General features: G+C 29.2%; 1 non-coding gene across 1 annotated transcript; it reads left to right on the forward strand.

Moving 5' to 3' along the window:
- The first annotated feature begins 7,891 nt into the window (after positions 1-7,891).
- On the forward strand, positions 7,892-7,996 carry LOC112211351 (U6 spliceosomal RNA). The gene has a single exon (XR_002945566.1). It is a non-coding gene; the product is annotated as a U6 spliceosomal RNA (small nuclear RNA).
- Positions 7,997-13,295: the final 5,299 nt, after the last annotated feature.

Raw genomic sequence — 13,295 nt, forward strand, 5'->3', positions numbered from 1 at the left:
AAGAGAAAAGGTAAAGATAAAATGAAATTGAGAAAAGAAAAAAGAAAAAAGAGAAAAGAAAAAAAAGGAAAGGGAAATGAGATTTTATTGTTCTTTATTACGTACCATTACACAATAAGTCATAATGTTCTGAGAATAAAAAAAAGTAGAAAATATCATTAATAGAAGATAAAATATTCTCTGAAAAATTATATATACAGAATAAAAAAATTAAATTAATCAAAATAAAAAAAATATAAATATACTACCCAATATTGACATACAAAATTATATTCTTATAAATTCGAAATTATTAAAAAAAATATTTTTCAAAAATTGAGAAAAAAATTACTTAGTTTTGATTAAACTGAGAATTTAGATTAGAAAAAGAGAAAACGCTAATGAAATAATAAGTATGGTTTGAAAATGTATGCGCCCTCTTAGGTAAGATAGTTTAATCGAACAGTATTTAAAAAGAGCCTGAGAATACAGAAAAGAGAAATGAAAAAAGAAAAAGAGAAAAGAGAAAGGAGAAAAGAAAAAAAGGGAAAAGAAAAAAGAAAAGAGAAAAAAAGAGAAAAGATTAAAAGAAATTGAGAAAAGATAAAAGATAGAAAGAAATTGAGAAAAGAGAAAAGAGAAAAGAAAAAAGAGAAAGGAGAAAAGAAAAAAGAGCGATCTTATTGTTCTTGAGTACGTAACAATATTTAAAAAAAGGTTCTGCGTTTATTCAATTTTACCACAGTTGCTGACACCTCCGCAACGCAGTATATTTACCTATAATAATAATGTAATATGTATGAGTTTGGTTTATTTAATTTATTTGATAAATGTTCTATTATAATTGATATCTACTTAAAAATGTGGCATAAGGGAAATGGACGAGTGCCATAAGGGGAAACAGAAGAGAAGAAGTTGTTGTTGGAAGAGTAAGAATAGGTCATTCCAAATTAACTCACCTTCACTTAATCACAAAAGAGGACCAGCCCATATGCCAAACCTGTCATTCCCCATTATCGATAAAGCATATAATTGAAGAATGCCCATCATTTCGCCAAGCCTTCGAAAATAATAAAATTCCTCGTACAAGAGAATTGGCCCTTAAAGACTCAGCAGAATCCATAGACAACATAATAAAATTTCTGTAAAATATAAAACTCAACTTTATACTAAAATATAATCCACCAATGTCGAGCAGTGTAAAAAAGGAAATAGTCTACATTCAACCATCAAATATCAAAGACAAGAAGATGAAGTAAAAAGGGTGTAATAACCTAGATGCTGAACGCCCTGAATAAAAATCTAATATAATCTAATCTATTTAAAAACATAGTTTTCTACATATGATGTTTGTTATCTCCTTTTGTTTTTAGCCCTGATGATGACTTAAAATTTAGGCAGAAACGTATCAATCAAAATCTTTTTCGTTTATTTGTATTAATTTACACTCCATATACCGCATCCCTTGAACATCTCACATTGATACGCTCAACTAAAATCATCTCATTACATAGTTTATAAATTTATTCAATAGCTCATTTGATTAAGGAACTTATATTTACACAGTAAGGCGTTGCTGCGTACAGAACAGACATAGTCATGAAGTTACGATAATTTATTACATGTACCTCTAAAAATCTTGACAAGGTTCCTGCTAGCGTCTAACGTAATAACACTTATGCCGTAAACAGATTAAACACACACACGTACACACGTGCAAGAAAACAGTCGCCGAGGACCTAAACAGTTTAGCCGACAACTGGGGCAAATGTTATTTAGCCTCCGACATCCCGGGCCTTAAACACGTTAGCCGCCCTGGATATGAAGGCGGCAGGCGGTGTCAGGTCCTCTTAGCGTTTGAGTGCCGCTCGCTCCCCTGCCTGTTTTCTTCCTTTATCTAAGGAAATGAGGGGTTAGGAACGGTTAAGTTGCTGAGGTCTTTCGTCTTAAATTTATATAATATGAAAATTCAGCTGTATGTGATTTCTTGGTTTGCTGAACAAAAATCATATGCAAACGATTATATTCCCTCTGCTTGACAATTTATCAAACATCAATGTGAAAAAACGTTGTTTTTTATTGAGTGCTAACTTTTCCTCCTTAATCCTTAGATCTTCATTAGGAAAAAGTACAGAGAAGATTAGAGCTATGATTTCATACAGTAAATAACTAAAGTTCAAATAAAAAGTAATATAATAAGATAAAATATTTAATAAGAAGTAATATAAGAAGAAAACAAACTATATGAAAATTTAGAAAGATGACCGATTAAAAAAAATGATAAAAATTAAATTATATTATATAAAGATGATTGCCAATGTGTGGAGATAGTCAAGGCAGAATAACCAAAATAAATTTCAACTACTTATTAACTGACAAGGTTTTGAAAAAAAAAAAAACGTGTGTGTGAGAGTTTTTGATTAATTATAATTCTTATAAAAACTGTTTTAGTAAAATATGATTTTTAATGAATAATATTTTTGTTTTATTTTTGGCTGGCGTTTTCCTCTATTAATAAACAGCTCTGTGGAACATTCTGCAGAAGTCTATGAGTTTCTCTTCTTATTAGTTTTTTATCCTTTTTATAAACTTCTTTTCACTTTAATTTACATTTTTCATAAGATAGGATGTTAACTTATGCTCTCCAAATCATGTTATTGTCAATTTTATTAACAACAGTTGAGCGCCGGTCGGTAGTTATGTCTTAGCTCAGAGAATTATTTTAACTTATTATTTTTGTGTTAAAAGTTTTGGCTTATAATCATCAACAGCTGTGTTAAAACAACGCTAATGGAATGCTTAGACATATTGTCGAAGGATGGTGATTTTATTACGTGTTGGAAGTGTATGCATTTTCAGTGTAGCCGTTTGAAAGCTGAACACGGTACAACAAACAAAAAAACCTGGAGGTAAACAGGTTGATAAAATGAAGATAGATAGAATTTACTATTTTCGTTTAAATTAAATTCATGGTAAGTTAGAAAAAATAATACCAATTTCTACAAGCTTCATCAATTAATTATCTGTAAACATACTTTAACAAATTAAAACAAAATTGCGCAAATTATACTCCAAAAAATTTGACGAGGCTTTAATTATTGGAATTGAAAAGAGAAAAATGTATTGATTTCGAAACGAAAGTGAAATATATGCGGCTAGCTAAATGTATTGATGTCCAAAAAAAAAAAAAAAAAATATTGAGGTCCACGGAATTCCAAAAAAAGAAGATGAAAATCTACTAGTTTTGCAGTCTAAGCCAAAAGAAGTCTATAAAGGGTAAGTCGCCGAAATTAAAATTTGAAAATAATGAGCTTGAATTTAAAGGCGGGAAGGCGTTCTGCAATGATAATTTAACGCCTTACTAGAACTCATTGTTGTAGGCTGCAAAAAAAAAGGGATAAAGAGAAAAATTAAAGGTATTTTATTATATATCTGTTCCAGAAATAATAAGATATTTCTAGGAAATATGAGGTAGCCCATCATCTGAATTTTTAATTTACACAAATATAATAAAGATTGTGTGGTATTGTATCTTTGTTTTTTTATTTATTATTGTGAAAAAATAAATAAATCTATGTACATAATTTTAAATGCGGAGACATTGGCAGCAGTATTTTAATGGTTACTAAAAATATTCAAAGGCTTTAGGATTAGTTGTGTTATTTAGATGAAGAGTGTTAATGTAAGTATATTTGCTTGGAAACAACTTATTGAATCTTTCCACTTAATATTAATGTAAAAATTGACAAAGTAAATAATTAGACATTAGCTTAGGATTGCCTATTAATAAATTTATAAGATTATCTAATGTTTTATAGGTTAATTTTGGACTGAAATTATCGACTTGGGCAGAATAGCCTGCATAATTTTTTTATGCATGTAGTTCTAAATTTTTATTTAAGGTATGATAATTTATTAATAATATTGTTGTTTGTTTAACATTGTTAAAAATCATATGTATAATAAAAGCTGTTTTATGATAGATTGTCCTTGAGGATGGTCGAATTGACCGAAACGTTGGACTTATAAAGAAGTATATATTGTCCTGAGACTTAAATTGGATATATTTATTTTACTTAATATTAATATTATTTTCTTTTATTTATCACCCACTGTTTTACTTCTTTTATTTATAACAGTTATTATTCGAATATTGTGATTAATTATGCTAAAGAAGATGCTATTATAATATAAACATAACTATGATAGTATAAACATAACTAAACCTATAACATGTTTGTTTATTAATAAATATTGATTCAACAAATGTAAATTATATGACCGTTAAATATGAACGTCGGTTTTAAACTTCTATATTATATAGTTTTTTTTTTTTTGTTTTTTTTTAATGATAAGAACCAAATACATTTAACCGTCCTTATAAAGCAGTTAGTTATTATTACATTATTCTGAACAGTTAAAAGAAAAAAATAGTTTCAATTATTCGCTGTTCTCTCTGCTTTGATCTTGTATCTATTATATGGACTGAGATTGGGATGCCTAAAATAAAAGTAGCAAAATATTTCAAAGAGATTGTTGTTCGAAGAATGAGTTTTAATTACTAATTGAGTTCATTAAGTAAAAGATTATATTAAATTTTAAATAATTCGGCATATCTGGTGAACGATAAAGATTGGAGAACTTATCTTCTACTGTTTTACATGATATCAATGTAACACATATTTTTTTCAAATCTTTTTCAGTGTAAATTTTTATTATAATTAGAAACTATATTTATTAGAAGATAACCTAATTTAGTTGCTGTCTGTCAATGATTTGAGCGATATTTTAAGGCAATGGTTTGAAGGAACCCACAAAGGCCTGGTTGTAATAGGATCGCCATTGACTCATTGGAGCCAGCCATCCATCTTGTTTCTCTCAAGATCACTAATCTCTGTTACATTTAGCCAATTGCACTGTAATACTAATTCACTCAGTAGCCAAAGTCGAAGAAGCATGCATTCGAAATTAAAAGAAGTTGATGAATACGCATTGTATTGATGTTTCGTAAAACTGTATGTGTGGGTATTGCTAACACAAAAAAATAAGAATTAGACTTTTCCTTATTGATCCAGGTCAGATGCTCCTGGATTTGCTGAATTATTTATAACTTTCTATTTTTTAGGAACTCAAACAAGTGCGAGAAGGACAAATTGTTCTAGAGACCGGAATCATACAGCCAGAATGGGTAAACTGGGATTTATATTGTAGACCATTTAATTAATAAAGTCCGATTTACTTCTTAATATAAATTTTATACTTGCTAGATAGACACTACTATAAAATTAATTGAACTATGGAGTATTGATAGAAAATCAGGAGTTGTACAGAGTAGTGTTTACTGGGACAATTAATTTGAATGTCTCCAGGTTCAGCTTATTCGTGCATATCCAGAATTTATTGGATATAAAAATATTTATCGGATATAAAAAAATAGAAAACTATAAAGGATTTTCGTTAATATAAATTTCATCAATTTATATGATAGCAGATGTGTATATATATAAAATATTCAAACGTGATGTGAAAGGTTGATAGAAACTCTATTGATACTACATATAATGGTTGGAAGCTTCTTTGCGGGGATAGCTAAGTAACGTCCGGAAAATCTTTTTTCTTTTCTTTACAATTTAAAAACTGTAGGTCAGGTTGAGGTATCTAACAGCTGTGCATCTTCAAGCTTTTTTCAACTGATTCTTTAAGTCAGTGTCACCGGTTTCTTATGGAAATTTTAAATTGTATTGATTATTAGATAAATTTCGGTGCTGTAGTATAAATACACATTGAACAGAATGTTACAAACTTTTTTCAAGTTTAGTCATTTTTTTTTAAACATACTTTTAATTAATTGATTTTTTAAAATGTTATGCTATTATGATTGTAGCATTTTTTTTTTGTTGATAATTTAGTAGTACTATAATAATTATGGTGCCATCAAATTACTAAAAAAGTAAATTTTTGCATTATTAATTTTTCAATTTCTGTCTATCTGATAGAAGTCTTGGATAACAATACAACACACTTCCCTTATACTTATCTTCATAAATTACTATTTGACGGATGTTTGTTCTCTGTTCATTAAGTCATTTCCTACATTTATAATATTGGACACTCAAGACGATTTGAACTGAAGTTAAGTAACCTATTATTACAATTATCTTTCTTTGTTCAGTTTGACCTTTTCTCGAGTTCAAGTATCGAATTATCCCACAACAGCAAAGCCTAAAAAGATGATAATGTGTATAGGGGTGCCACATAACAATTATTAGATTTGTAACAATTTTTAATTAAACGCCGCAACCAATTTTCAAATATTTCAATGAGATCTTGAAATTCTTTTGAAACTATTTTACCTCAAAATACTGAAATTAAATCTGCATTAGTCCGTCTGTAACGTTATCTAAAATGTTTTTATCTACTTCCTAATTTAAAATTATTGGATAATATTAATTCAATTTTAAGTCTCTCTATTTTGGGTACATAAATTAATTAATTAATAACTGTGGTACATTTCACAGATAAAAAACTTTACAACTTTCCACTGGTGTCACTATTGTTTAAAACTAGTGAGGCTGTTTACTACCAGGTTAATATGACCAAAGTCATATTTTACGTAACATTTCTGTATTACATCCTTTTTAATATTTGAGAATAATAATATAGAATTCTTGAGTTATCTAGAGATTGAACCGAAAAATGAGGATGGTAGGAAAAGGATGGATTTATAAAATATTGAAGGTACAAAGTGGGAAAAAAAGATATATTAAGGTCATTTTTCGTATCGGAATTGGTAGAATTTTAAGTAGCAATCAAATGCTTCAGTTATCTCGTATTAGCTATAGGCCATATATCCATAAAGTGATGTAGGTAGGCTGGCAATAAATGAACATTATCTTTATCGTCAATGGAACATAAACAAATACATTTTTTCAACTTTATCCGAAAAATAGGACAATTTTACGATCATAGGATGACGTAATGGCGTCATTGAATGTTACAGACCTGTATTTGAAAAATTAAAATGAACACTATTTAAATGACCATGATAATAGTAATCAGTTTGATGAAATTTTTTACTTTCCGACGGCTCTGTATCAGTATATGATATATGATAAACCAAATATATGATAAAATTAGGCAAATCCTCATTTTATAAATTCTTTTTTTATTAATTGGTTTTTTGACGTTTTGGACTGATTTATCCATTTTTATTTTTTATCTCTACACCACATTCAAATATTCATACAAATAGAGCGAATTTACACCTTTTAATTTAACACCTAGAATTGTCAATTATATTATTAAAATATATTCATTTATTTTATTAACAATCTTATATACTTTTAATCTTAATGCAATGTAATTTATTTACATTTAATCATTTATAATATAGTCTTATTATACAAAAATCAAAGTTACATACTTGTTATTGCCTTTAAAAATCAGCAAATTCCTAAACATATTATACCATCTAATTTTATAAATTTAACTAAACCAATATTTTCAAGTATATGTTTCTCAACTTATTGTGGTTGACGCTCATAAACATACAATTTCCCTCAATTTCTCATAAATTAAAATTTATTACCTTTTTATTGTTTTCTTATATTTTTAAAATTATTTTGTCATTATTTATATAGTAAGATTTATTAAATAAAACAAACATAATTTAACGATAAATGTTTTAGTAACCTTCCTCATAATTTAATTTACCAAGTAAATACAATATATACAGAGAAAAGTCTACATATTTACAATATATAATATAGTTTCTGTATTGATAAATTGAAATCTCCAAACTTCATGGATCTTTATTTAATAATTTCATTTCAGAGCATGCTATCTTTACTTTATTATTATATATAGAATAAAGTAAAGATAAATAAAGTATATCTATTTACATACGTACAGTATAATTACCGGATTTAATGGTAACTAAAATTGGAACAATACAGAGAAAATTAGCATGGTTCCTGCGCAAGGAAACACGAAAATGTAGGTGTAATTAGCAATAGGGAATTAAATGGTTTAATTAAATTACAATTTTTTCTATAATAAATATGTATGTTTTTATTTAAATTTAGATTATATGATAAATTATTGAATGTAAATAGAAATCAAGCCATATCCTAATGAATAGAGGATAACACAAATTTTAAATTGTTAATAAATTAATATAAAAAAGTATTTTAATATATTGAACGTATATTCGATAACATATTATTGAACATACAATATTGGTATATAACAGGTTGAATAAAGGAATGTTTGTGTATGTAGAAATATAATGAAATCTGTACTACTACAACACCTGAAGGGTCAAGGATGTAGTACTTTGTAAGCAAGTACTAGACCAACTGTTGTGCAGGGATGTCATTTGGACATAATCATCCTTAACCGCCAGATTTTCCCCAATTAAGTATATTCATTTTATGAAGCTGGGTTGACCTCAGTAAACACCTGAACTTACAGGGTTGATTCACGGCTACAGTAATAGAATAAATAATTATCTGTTTAAATAATTACAGCCGGATACGAACCCCCTGGAGAAATAAAAATATATGAAAATTAGATTATAGACACCCTTTTATAGTGGATTTTTATAGTACTAGTAACATTAGTTTGACTTACAATGATATAAAATTATACATTAAAATACAAGAATATGAAAATATAATTGATATGTATGTACTTGTGAAGAAATGAGATAACTAGCGACAGTAAAATACTTAAATAAACAAACAAATAATTGCTACAAGTTGGCCAGAACTAGTCAAGTGTTCTGTAGAGAGTAGAGACTTGAAAATGAACAACATGCTCTGAAAAGAAATTATTAAATAAACAATTCATGAAGTTTGAAACAATGTGAAGGACATTTACAACTAAACCTCCAAAATTTAACAATATAGAAACAAAATTTACTTTCTCCAAACAAATATCTATTTAGTAAAATCAGATGGCCATTCCATTTCTATTAAGGAACATGTTTTCTAGAGTCTATCAAGCAAGAGCCAATATCTGGACAATAATAGAGGAAGGACGTTTTAGCCAATCCCATTAACTATTACAAAATCCTTCGGCCAATACAATACATTTGAATAGAAGGAGCTATTGGATCGTTCGATCTATCCACTTCCATTCCTCAGATGAATTGCTAAATTAATTCACATTATCTCGAGGAAATCAATTTGCTTAAGAGGATCCTTCCCTTTCTTGAATTAATTTGCCTGCTCGGTCGTGAAAACGGTATACCGCCGGATGGCTTATTGTGTTTAAATTACAATGAAATAGGTTCTTCACACCGAACCTTTGGTCCAATCCAACTTCTCTAAGGCATCATTCAGGAATAGCTAAAGTGTTATCGACAGGTATATAGAACACTGATAAGGGTAGTCAAATAAGAATTATAAACAAACAAATTAAACATATAGGTCAAGATAGAGTTTTCCTTGGACTACTAAACTACCTTTGATATTGACTGTTGTAATATACTTACTTTCAATTATACAAAAAACAAGCCACTGAATTGATGGTAATCATCTCACTTATGAATTCATAAAAAATGATGTTTCTTTGGTGGAGTAGAGCTGACTTTGACACATATTCTATATGAACATCAAATTCAGAATGTATAAAACATATATGAATGACTGAATGAGTAGTGACGATGAATATGAGAATACTAATTCAATAAAATAGATTTAAATGTTATTTTGAAAACGAATAGTAAACTTAAAAATGAAAAAAATAAATAAAAGAAGAAAAAGATTAATAATTCAATTTATAACTTTCCGTAATCATTCACTCAAGTTCATGAAATTCTAATGAAATAAATACTCGAAAATCTAAAGTAATTCAATTTATTTCGTAATATAGTAGGAATTATAACATATGCATATGTTTATTTTTTCCTCAATCAACCATAAGGAATTTTCGGAAGGTTCGGGGAGAGGAGAGGGTTGTATAAGGGAATGAAGGGATGTAGCTGCTACAAATACGCTTATTCTAAAAATACGCTTATTCTATTTATTCGCTTACTTTAATGAAGTATAAATAATTAGTTTACTTCAATAAAACATTGCTAAATAGATATCTAGTGTTTTAATTCACCTCAATTGTCTGGCAGAACCTTAATCTATGTTGAGCCACTTTTCTGGTATCGCATCCAATAAAAAAATCTTTGACCACACTGTAATAACTAAAAGTTTATCCTTCGTCATTAAACGCACAAAAAATTAATAAATTAATAAAAACACCTTCCACAAGCTCGTACAAAATTACACTCGTCGATCCACAACAACCACACCAAAAGTAACCTTCTCTCCATTTATCATCTTCTTCAGAACAATTAATTAGATTCGGGCAGTTCGTAGGCAAGGAAGTTGAAGCGTACCTTAACAATCCCAGTGGCACTCATTTGAATTGAGCCTGGTAGGGGTTGACTTTTATCTGGTATGTCAGTAATAAAAAGGCAGGGGGTGTAAAAATATAAAAAGTAAAGAAGTTTCACGTGTGCTGTTAGTCTGTCCCCTAACTTCTAATTACTATTTGTGTCCTAATTTCTTTGTGGTCTCCTTGAAGCAGACCATCAGCTTGCTACGCTGAATCTATTATGTCCCAGTTTTACATTCTATCAATACACGAAAGATATAAAAAAAGTTACTTATCTTCCAGCGTCGTTCAACCGTGATTTCATTTCATTGTCATGTCAAAATCTGATCCTTACGATCAGTCTTTCTTTCATGCTACGTATATGCCTTAGATCCCAAGTCATTCCAATGGCTGGATATTTCACCGTAGCCCCCATTCCCAAAAAGATTCGATAAGCCATTTTTCTACTGTGGAAGAACGTCCAGAAGCTCCTTTCAGTGTTTTAAGCAACTACCTATTCTTGTTGATAGTGTGCTCCTACATTTCCAACTCATACCCCAGTTACGCGAATTCCTAAGAATCTTTATCATTTATCCCCTGTCTCCTCATGTGATTATGTGAGCTGTTTGCTCCAACCAGTTTAAGTTGAAAGCTGATTACTATAAGGTATATTATGATATTGTTTATTAAAATCTCAAGAAGAAAACTTATAGAACTTTCAAATAGACGGTTTTCAATTCTCATAGGAATCTCATCACTATATAATCATTGAAAATTTATCAAGATTATTCTTCAAGATCCTTCATTATTTGATTCCCAGAAGATTAACCATGTAATTATGGAAGAGGAAAAAACATAAAAGAGATACTTTAAACGATCACTTTATGGAATGCGAATAATTATTATTTCAGGCGTTTCAAAGGTGAGTATTTTCAAGGTAGAAAAATTGATACAGAATTTGAAGCGATTTCTTTCGTTACTGAGAAATACTAAAAACCAGGTAAAACAGGTGAAATCCGCAACTTAATCACCTCTGTCCAAGGACCAAACTAATTATTCGTTTTAAACAGTAGTAAATTATAAAATAAACTTATGCAATACATTTCTAGCTGACATAATTTAGAGTTATCTAATGCCAACTCTGACACCATGTTGCATAATTGTGCTGATAAAATATTTGAAAAATCTTTTTTACCCAAGTAATATAATTGTAAACCTCAAAAAGAAAAGTGAATGGATATCTTTAGCAAAAACATCAATACTTACTACTTTTAATAATTACTATCATTTTTACTCAGTTACGTCAAAACCATCGAATCGTCCAGACTTTTTTTTTTTTTGCAGAGATAGGCAAAATTTAGCTATAGTTGAAAATATAAGCTAAAATTTCCGTAGATATAACATTTATTTTTCAATGTTTCATTAAATAAAAAGGTTAGTATCCATGGCAATTTTAGCTATTAGTTTCAACTATAGCTAATTTTTTCTTAACTCTTTTGTATTTGTAGTAATTGTAAACATTAACTACTAAGAGTCCTTGATTTTTTGGCCAGCTTATGAGAAATATGCATTCCATGAGTTCAAAGAACGCAGTGGAGATTTATATTGTTAAATTTTACAACAAACTATATATACAAGTACTGTAGAAATATGTTAAATTTAAAATATAATAATAATAATAATCTTTATTTATTCCGGGATTGATCCCTTTAGAATAATTTACAGGTGTCAAAATTAGGACTTACAGCCTTAGAGTAAATTACAAAATAGAGATGAAATTACAAGATGTCATAAAATAAAATAATACAGTGAATTTGAAAATATACAATTAAACAACCATAATTAACAGAATATATAAAATAATGATAAAACAAATAAAATGAAACCACTTGTCATATCATAAAACATAAAATGACTTCTGATAGTAAATAAAAAGAAAAAAAAATGATAAAAAATCAAATACAATTAAACTAAAAAGTAATAGATGAAAAGATATAATTTCTGCTAGTGTGCATATTTACAATCATAAACGAAGATCTAAGACATAAAACATATAAAGCTTTTTTGAAACTTTCAATTGTTATTCTTCCGGAATTGGGTGGACAGAAGGTAGTCGAAGATATGGGATTAGAGGATTGATAGGGTGTTAGAACTACGAATAAAGGAGGGAATAGAATTCCCTAAGGAAGAGGAAAGATCTACCAAAGGCTGCGGTTCGATGGGCAGTTACGTATATGTCTGAGGCCATGAGAGGGTATTGCGGGAATGCACTGAGGACTTAAATTGAAGGATATCTCAGATGTACGATGGACGGGGGGATTGGATAACTTGATAGAGAAAGGAAGCAAGGAAATATTTATGACGGAAGGAGGGGTAAAGCCACTTCAACTCTTCATAAAATCGGATGACAGAGGCGTCCCTTGGAACCCCAAAGATGAATCGTAAAAGCAATTATTTTATTTATTTATGTAACCGTTTTAATTTTGCTTCGAGATCCCCAGAGACACCCCCGTAAACCACACAGCAATAGTCAAAGTAGGGGAATATTAAGGAAGTAACCAGGAGTCTACGGGTTTCAAAAGGGAGCAGCTGACGAAGATAATTTAAACGCTTCAGGGTGGAAAATATACTAATTTTAATCAAATTTGTTTGGACTGTTTTCGAAAAAGTGTGTAAAATCTATTACAGAAGGGGCCCTTCTGGTAACTCAGTTTGATCGTAAAAGTTACTATTATATCCCTTACATTATACGTAATTTAAGTTTTACATGACTTCTCGTTTTCGAGCTAGGTTGTTTTCACTGTGCTAAGTCGGAGATTCTTATAAGGCAAGATGAGCGAATATCGTGAAGGGACACTAGGATTGTCAAATACCCAGTTACTGTTTTGTTAGATTATACTGTTTTAGGAAGAGTAGAAAGATATTTCGGGAGTGAAATGGAGGAA

This window comes from Halyomorpha halys, unplaced genomic scaffold, assembly GCF_000696795.3.
Source record: "Halyomorpha halys isolate HHAL.00 unplaced genomic scaffold, Hhal_1.1 Scaffold672.1, whole genome shotgun sequence".
NCBI lineage: Eukaryota > Metazoa > Arthropoda > Insecta > Hemiptera > Pentatomidae > Halyomorpha > Halyomorpha halys.